Source organism: Mastomys coucha, unplaced genomic scaffold (assembly GCF_008632895.1).
Source record: "Mastomys coucha isolate ucsf_1 unplaced genomic scaffold, UCSF_Mcou_1 pScaffold16, whole genome shotgun sequence".
NCBI lineage: Eukaryota > Metazoa > Chordata > Mammalia > Rodentia > Muridae > Mastomys > Mastomys coucha.
This window is the reverse complement of record NW_022196898.1, coordinates 105,067,779-105,077,213: the sequence shown is the minus strand read 5'-3', so window position 1 is coordinate 105,077,213 and position 9,435 is coordinate 105,067,779.

Sequence of the window (9,435 nt, the reverse complement as noted above, 5' to 3'; positions counted from 1 at the left end):
TCCTTCATCAGACGTACTAAACTAGCCTGCTTGAACTCCTGGTGTCCTGAACTTCAGCCTGATCCAGTTAAGACACAGACATCAGAAGACTAATTCTGTTTTTCCTTCCCCCCCTTATATCTCTATGCCCCCGTTCAGCTTGAAGAAGCTATGACGAATCATCTACCCAGTTCCCTGGGCTTTGTGGCTGGAAAGGGTTGTTGATAGGTTGTGTTCCTAGGAAATATAAAATGGTCATATTTGAAATAAGGAAAAGTAGCCAGGTTTAATTGTATGGCTATAATCTCATTTAATAGAAAGCCTTTATTGAGTTAAAGTCACATGTTCCTATTTGGTACAGAATTTATTTTGATACAAAATCAAAGTTATCTTTGGTAAAAGAACCTTCTGATAATATTTACCCTGTACTAAAAATAATTTGATTGGTAATCAAATAATTAATAGATAATTTAAACTGGAAACATTGTGTGACTAAAATTTGATCAGCTATTTGAGTATTTATCTCATTAGTTTTGAGTTTTGTATCCTATATTTGTAGTAGTGATTGGTAAGAGTTGATAAACCATTTACCTCTTAAGTTGGTATGCAAGAAATGAGTAAGAGCTTTTAAATTGAGAATTTGTTGTTAAAATTGGATGTACAATAGTGTTCTTATTGATTGAGAGGTGTAGCTAATACAGTTCTGTTATGTGTACGTCAAGACCAAAAGAGTAGACAGGGCTTAGAACCAGTCCTTCTTTTACTGCTATTATAGACATATCTGAGATGTTTAGACCTGTGAGTTTAGGGCCAAATTAGCAAATTCATGCTCTGAGTTTATTGTTAGGGTGATTTCAAGATTTTAATTAAAAATAACTGAGAGTAGTTCACAGACAATAGTCCAGATTACTTTACATAGATAGTTGGTTTTCAAAAACATCAGAAATCCACAGAATATGGCATTTGATATTATTTATTCATCTGGCTAGAGACTTGTCTGTGCCTGACAGTACCCCTTTCTCAGACTCAAAGAAGAAATTGAGCATCATTGGAGCTGCTCCAGCTGTGGCGAGACAGCCATTGGGCAAAAGTTGCCTCTTCATCTGCGGATGAGACTGTCCAAAAAGGACACACAGGCCTAGGACAGCTTATATCTGCCAAGACAGAGTAGGCAAGTCCTTAATGCCCCTGCGGGGGTTACGAGCTCGTCCCCAGTATACTGGCTCCCTCACTCCCTGAATAAACCTCATGCTGTTTGCATCAAGATCGATCTCTTGTGAGTCTTTGGGTGGCCGTGTTCTCCCGGGACTTGAGAGAGGGTCTCCCCTCGTGGGGGGGGTCTTTCAATATCCAATATATACAAAGAACTCAAGAAGTTAGACTCCAAAGAACCAAATAACCCTATTAAAACATGGGGTACAGAGCTAAATAAAGAATTTCACCTGAGGAATATAGAATGGCAGAGAAGCACCTAAAGAAATGTTCAACATCCTTAGTCATCAGGGAAATGCTAATCGAAAGAACTGATTCCACCTCACACCAGTCAGAATGGCTAAAATCAAAAACTCAGGTGACAGCAGATGCTGTCGAGGATGTGGAGAAAGAGGAACACTCCTCCATTGCTGGTGGGATTGCAAACTAGTACAATCACTCTGGAAACCAGTGTGGCAGTTCCTCAGAAAATTGGACATAGTTTTATTAGTTAGTTTGAAATAGCAATGAAGAAAATACGGATTATTTCTGCATTTTGCTAAGAGAAACATTGTTCAGCAATACACACTGATGAATTTAAGGGACTCTACTATGCAGTCAGTCTCCAATAGTGAGTGGTTGCTCTGGGCTGGTGCCTTCCAGATTTGTCTCTACAGCATTAGCTTTGCCTTCAACACTGATAATGTACAAATAGACATTCAAGATCCCTTCCCAATATTGTGTTTCAGTCTTCCCAGTCTTAATCAGTGTTACTAACCATATAATCTACTCTTCCATCTTCCAGTAATATTAATTCTAAGTTTAAACAGATCTTGTACATATTCATGAATCTTAATCTCTTTGGCCACCACCCTGGTTAAAATAATTTCAAAATCTTTTACTTTTTTAAAAATTGCCTTGATTTTATAAAAGTTATTTAAACATATTAGGCAAGTTTAAAGGGCATATACAAATTTCAACTTCTATTTCACTTTCAAATTAACAAACATGAAGAGACAAACACGGGGCATTTCCTTTTTTATTATGAAGAAATTTCTCCTTTAAAAAGAATGCATGCTTCAGCTTTTCTAGTGTTAGAAACACAGTGAAATCTGTGGAATGTATTTTACGGTGACCTTGAGTTAAAGACTTTTCTCTTCTGTTTGCTGAGGAATTCCCTACGGTATTGTCACTGTCCTCACCTGTAAATACTACAATAGAGATGCCTGTTTCTCATTTACCTGCCTTGCCCTTCACCTTTTCTTTTGTGGTTATTGAGGAATCCTGTGATAGGTGGTGTTTGAATCCCTATATGACACATACTTTTGAGGTTTCTTTCTTTTTAATATTCACATCTTAATCCTCAAATATTAGGGATGAATTCAGTGTCTCAAAATCTCACACATGTTAGGCAAGTGATCTGTTGCTGAGCTATCCCTACCACATTTAGGCTTTCAACTTCCAAGTCTTTTACCTTAGTATCTCAAGTGGCTATAACCAAGGCTTGTACCACCAGGCCCAGCTCAAAATTGAAATTAAAACATTTGCTTATCAAATAAATGGTAATGGGGTTTTATTTTAACAGGCACGACTGGAATCAACATTTGTAAAATACAGTGTTTCTCTGCACTGAAATCCACCAAATACTCATTTCATTGCCAGAGCCTAGTTGCAAGTAAATGCTCTTCAGTGGGAGTAGCAAAGATCTTTCTATGACTGTGGTAGAGGCCTGCCAATGCATGAGGATAGGATGGGGCATGTCAAAGTGATACAAGTGCCAACTTTTAAGTGCTGGATATCAATCCTCACCAATTTTAATGAAAAAAAAATACAGATTATTGTTAGCCTTGGCTAGGTGAAACAAACTGTAAAACAAACCATTCAAAGTCAAATTGTGGGTTACTGACAGCTTATGTTCTGCTTGAGACTGTGTTTCCAGAATGCTCTATGTTCTGCTTTCTCTGGAGATTTCCTGACAGCTCTGTGTTCTGCTTTGTTCAAGACAACTTTCTTTTGCTATTCTAAAAGCTCTCTGGATAGCTCATCTTTTGCCCACCAAAAAGGCCAGTCTTTTATTCTACATATCAATCGAGTCTTTGCTCTAATTTGATAATCCCATGAATCAGCATACCAGGATCCCAACCCCTTGATTCTAGGAAGAGACAGAAAGAAAAAGCATGGGCAATAAGATAGCTGGGCAAGCCCCCACCATGTAATTACCATTTTGACCATGCCTGGACCTAAATTCAATCTATCCTGTGTTGACCGTGAACTCAGGCATTTGCCTGCGATTATATCTTCTTACCTTTATATCTTTCTGACAAGGTGGCTGATAGTGTAAGTTGCTTTTGTTCCTCTAGATCTGTGAAGCTCCATATACAATTTATTTTGCATCTTTATATTTTGTCTAGTTTCAAAATTATATATTTTTAAACTTATATTTCCAGTATTCTTTCCCACAGCCTTAAGGGCTATTCTGAAAGTCACAGCATTCAACCATTTTGCTGAGACATAGCCATGTCCTTGCCTCCCACACTTGTGCTGTCTCTGATTATATGGAGTTATTAACCTTCGGAGAGAGGGCATTCTTCAAAGGAGGAACATAAAATTATGTATACTATTATACAAACAAGCTTTTTGCCCATACCAACCACCAACACTTGTGGAGGCCCACACCCTGCTGACTCTGTTCCAGGGGCAGGAACAGAGCCATCCCTTACACACGGCCAAGCAGGACTCAGCAGGTTATTGAATTTTAACCAGTGAATAAGGTAAATAGATATATATTCACATATTCATAAGTAATGGAATACACAAGAGTGATCACATATATAGGTAACAGCATCAGAAAAGTACTCCTGCTTATCAATGCTTGCCAGAAACCATTAACTGCAAATACAGTGAAAAATTACTTCATAGTAGAGAAAGCTAACATGATCATTCATGCAATGGTGATTGAGATGTCAGGTGCATATATCATGAGATGAGAAAAAGCACATTCTTGTAGCAATATTTCTGAAAACATAATCCTAGTGTAATGAGAGAAAGGAAATGACAAACTAAGACTGAAGATTTTTTTTTCTTTTTTTTGTTTTAAAGATTTTATTTATTTTTATGTATATGGGTACACTGTAGATTATTGTGAGCCTTCCTGTGGTCATTGGGAATTGATTTTAGGACCTCTGCTCACTCCAGTCAACCCTGCTAGCTCAATCCCTGCCCAAAGATTTATTTATTATTATAAGTACACCATAGCTGTCTTCAGACAGCACCAGAAGAGGGCATCAAATCTCATTACGGGTGGTTGTGAGCCACCATGTGGTTGCTGGGACTTGAACTCAGGACCTTAGGAAGAGCAGTCAGTGCTCTTACTTGCTGAGCTATCTCACCAGCCCAAGACTGAAGATTTTGTATTCTACAAAACCAAGGTCCTGAAAAAAAACAAGAAACTATCTCAAATCAGAAAAGAACAAAATGTTTAGTGTAGTATTCTTGGTTGGGTTCTGGGGTAGAAAGACGACTTAACTGTAAATTAGTGAAACATAAAACTGAATTTTACTAATAATTAATATTAATAAAATTTTATTAGAAGTCAGCAAAATTGCTTCATATATTTACCCACAATCACTTTGGATCTGAACTAACCACCCAGAAGTGCTTCCTGCACCTATGTATAAGCTTTTATGGTATTTACTTTCATAAGCTGCTCCTGGGATGGACCCTAATGTGAGAGAAACACCTGAACCAATATAAGAAACTATTTGGAATAAGGATTCCATTTTGAGTAGGAGTTGAGTAAAGTCTTAAGACTTCCCAAGACCTCCCTGAGAACTGACATTCTACTTGGCAGAGACAGTGTTGTGCCAGGAAGCATTTGTGAACTCCAAAAGTTCAACAAGGAGCCAATTCCAATGCAATCACATTAGGGCCTCTTCATTACAAGCTCCAGCTTGGGCTCCCTGCCAACCCTGACACAGCAGAACTGGAAGATGGAGCCCCAAACCTTGTTCCAAGTCAGCATTTATAGAGGCAAAAAGGGGTTACCTAGCCTGGCACATATCTGATTGGGGGGCCATTATGGCATTTAACACAATTGGTTGGTGTTGGAGCCAAATCGTAAACTTAACTTCTGCTGTTCTTTTGATTGGTGGTTGTTATGAAGTGCCAGGGGCAGACTTGTAACCTGGAGGCACAGGTCTGTTGTGCAGTAACCTGGAAACTGGTGCTAGGTTCTGGCTTGTTAGTTAACTTGAGTTCAACCGTAGGTCAGTTTCTCTAAAATGGAGTCTGAACCCAAAAGATTTGGTCTCTTAACAGCTATGTGGGTAACTGACATCCTGTTGGCAAGTTGACAGGAATGTTAGACAAGGCAAGTCCCCTGCCAAAGGTGAATACCCCAACCAGTGGGAGAAGGATAACTGTACAAGACATGCTCCTAAGGAAGTCCCCTATCTCTATATCGATTGATGGAATAACAGCACAGATGTTTGCAGATCTCAGGCTTAAAAAGCCCTATAGGATCTTGACACAACTTCACGGTTCAGCTCCTAAGACTGCAGTGTGGCCCAGATCAGTTTTGGGGTGTGGTGCTCAATAAACCATCCCTATTTGACTGAGATTGGTGTTTGAGTGTTTTGTGCTATGATTCCCAGACTCCAACAATAAATATAAAGGACACCGGATAAGGCACAGGAAAGTCTACTGTCTGCAACCTTTCTGCTGTATTAGGTTGGAGTCTTTCCCATTATCTTCATATTCAGTTTGAATGATTGTATTTCTAAGGTGGGTACTAACATATAATACAGAAGTACAGAAATATTATATATAGCTCATAGTTTTACCCAGGCACATACAATTGTCAGCCATCTAGATTGAAATACAGTTTTAATTAAACAAGAGGATCTGTTTGAACTTAGTAGCTAACCACTGCCTTAATTACTCAAGGATTAACCATTATTTTGATTTCTGCCAGAGTAGCTAAAAATGTTCTTGAATTTTTATGTATATTCTTATAGTATGTATGTTGTCAGCTCTGAACCTAGAATTGCTTGTGTGTAGGGTACTTCTGAACATGCCTGTTGGAATATTCTGGTTACGTTAACTGACAAGAGTGAGGAAAGCCGCTTGAGCCGTGCTCAGAGATGGCGCTGGCTTCCGCCATCCCGAAAGCCCTTATTTGGCTAAGCTTGCTGCCCCTGGTTGCTTCTGCATTTGGTGACCTATCCGCTTTTGCCACGTGGCCCATTGGGATTGGCTAAGTTTGGGAGTGCTTAACGGCTGAGGGCGTTGCCCTTGGTGCTGAAGACTGTTGAAGGTTCCTGAATAAACTGCTAAAAGAAGAGCTCGTGGGTTGCATCTTTCTTGTTGATCGAGGTGGACGCGATAACAGAGAAGTCCTCAGTGTTACCTGCTGCTTTGATTAACTGTATATTGAACTCTTGTGAGCCAAATTAACCCATCTTTTAAAAGCTATTGTGAAGGCATTTTTATCACAGACACAGGCACTCTATATCCCTAAATAGGTACTTGAAATGGCATATAGACCCTTCGCAGTGTTCTTTAGTAAGTTAGACCAGGTCAGTTGGTCAGTTTTCAAGTCTGTTTTTACTTAATTCACATTGTGACAAGAAATCTGTATTTCACCTTTGCAGCTCCAGTTTTTGTTTTATATTCTGCAGATAAATAGGTGCACTAATTGAAAGGACTTTCAATTCACTGAGCTTTACCATTATTCACAACTTTCAAATGTATTTCATTTGAAAATGAAGCAAACTTCAGAAGCAATATCATTTTTCTTTCAATTTTGTTTACTTTCTCTTACTTAGATGCTGTTTCCATGTAGTTGGACAGGTCCATATTTCATTAACTGGGGTCTTTCTTCATTATCCCTAGTGATATTGTTAGGCTTTACTGAAAGTACCTTTCTGTTATGCTTTTTTATATTAATACATCTTGCAATACATTTGAGCCTTTCCTTTCAACAGCATGGTAGTCATGTATTTTACTAGCACATACAAGCTCTACAGATGTTGTCCTATGCCATTAAAACTGACAATCATGTAAGCAGTAAAGTGACAAGTGTCAGTATGACCAAATGGAAAAACAAGTGTTTCTTAGGAAGAATTCCACAAAGGTTTAGATAACATCTCCAATAAGAGGTGGGTTTTGCATTTCTAATTACTTCACTGATAGAAGAACACTAAGTGTCACTTATGGAGGTCAATAAGGAAAAGGATTAAGTCACCATAAAAGCTGAGGTTAACATTCCCAGGATATCACAAAATAAGCTTCAGAGATCAAAAGGGTGCTTCTCCTCTATGTTCTAAACCCACAGTCTTAGGCTACAGGGTAAAAAACTACTAACCCAATGGGTTAGGAAGCAGCTATTGTGTGGTGGTTTGAATGAAAATGGTTTCTATAGCCTCATGGGAATGACATTATTGGAGCTGTGACTGGGGGTGAACTTTGAGGTTGCAGAAGAGGCCCAATATCTCTCTTCTTGATGTCTATTGATCCAGATGTAGACCTCTTGGCTTCTCCAGCACCATGTGTGCCTTGTGCTGCCATGCTTCCTACCATTATGATAATGCAACAAACCTCTGAATCAGTAAGCAAGCCAAAATTATGGGAAGCTGAGGCAGGAGCACCATGGATCCAGGTCTGATCATAGCAACTTTCTTCAAAAAAGTTAGAATTTCATGGTAGCCAGGGAAGTAGTATCCTTGTTAGATTTTCTTGTTAGCTTGATATACTGTAGAGAGCCACCTGGTAAGAGATCATCACAACTGAAGAACTGCCCAGATCTGTATTGCCCATGGCCATGAGAGACTGTCTTAATGGTTGATGTGAGAGGGCCCAGACCAGAAACTCTCTCTAGTCAGGTAGGCCTGGGCAGTATAAGAAAGCTATCTGAGCATGTGATCAATGGGCAAGACTACTAGCAAGCAGTATCCTCCATGACTCCTGCTAGATTTACTTGGCTGTGAGTTCATAATGCTGCATGGATTAGCAAGCAGACCTGCCTGCATGTTCCTGCCCTACCACCTTCAATGATGGAATATGACCTGAATATGTAGGATTGAGTAAGGTCCCTTATCCTCTAAGTTGCTTTTTTGTTCAGAATGTTTTATCACAGCAACAGAGATCAATAGGGAGTCATTTTTCTTCAGCAGTTTAGCTGTTAGTGTACTCCAGCCCCCACACCATATAAAAAACAAAAAAAGGGTGATTTATACTTTCCAAAATCATACAACTTCCAGGTTAAGAAAGCCATGATGGCACTTTTTATTTTAAAAACATGTAACACCTGGGTCAAAAAAAGCAGGTAGCAGAGCCCTCCTTATCCCCTACCAGGATCTCTAATAGTGCCCGCGAGTGCCAGGCAACAAGAAGGGGATACAGAATGACAGTAAATGTTTCCAACCAGTAGCCCCATCGCTACTGATGTACAAATTAAGCAAGTTCAAGACTTACTCAGGATATGACACACAACAGTGTGGGCCAATCAAGCGTCTTCTCTTTCCACAAACTGACTAATCCTAATTTTTTTTTTCTTTTTTTCTTTTTTTTTTCTCTTGGGTGAGGTTCTGAGACCGGAGCAGGAGGCACAGGCCCCATGACTAGGGGAGCAGCAAGGCAGCAGGGACACGATCCTCTCAGCTTCTGAGTGACAGAGGAGGAACAGCGTCCTTCTCTGCCCCTTCCCTGCAAGTGGAGGGCCTACCTCCAGAGAGCGCCTTAAGCCAGAGACCTGGGCGGTATCCGCCATTTTCTCTCCGGTGAGGTTCTGAGACTGAAGCAGCCGGCCGGGAGGCACAGGCCCCACGACTAGGGGAGCAGCAAGGCGGCAGGGACATCTAGGCAGTTGTGCCTAGATGGCCTTGTATTGACAACTTGTTTTAGATGGAAACATAAGAAACTTATTGTCATCATTGAATGACAATAAGTATCAGCTCTTGAGTGATTCTAGGAGTATACTGATATTCTAACTGACCACAGGGAGTGAGGTATGTAATGTCCTGGTAGCAAGCATACAAAAATACAAAGTTGTATCAAGTACCCCAAGTTGTTGCCTTCTTGTTTGTTATGTTTGAAAGTCAGCACGATAAAGTGGACACTGAAAAAAAGTTATTATGCGCTTAGAACATTCAGTCAGAGCTTACAACTTTCTAGTTTATTTCTAATAAACAACACTTGATGGTTGACTCACAGATTTTATTTACATTTGTCTACAGTATCATTTCCTTATGAAATGAACTAGTACAG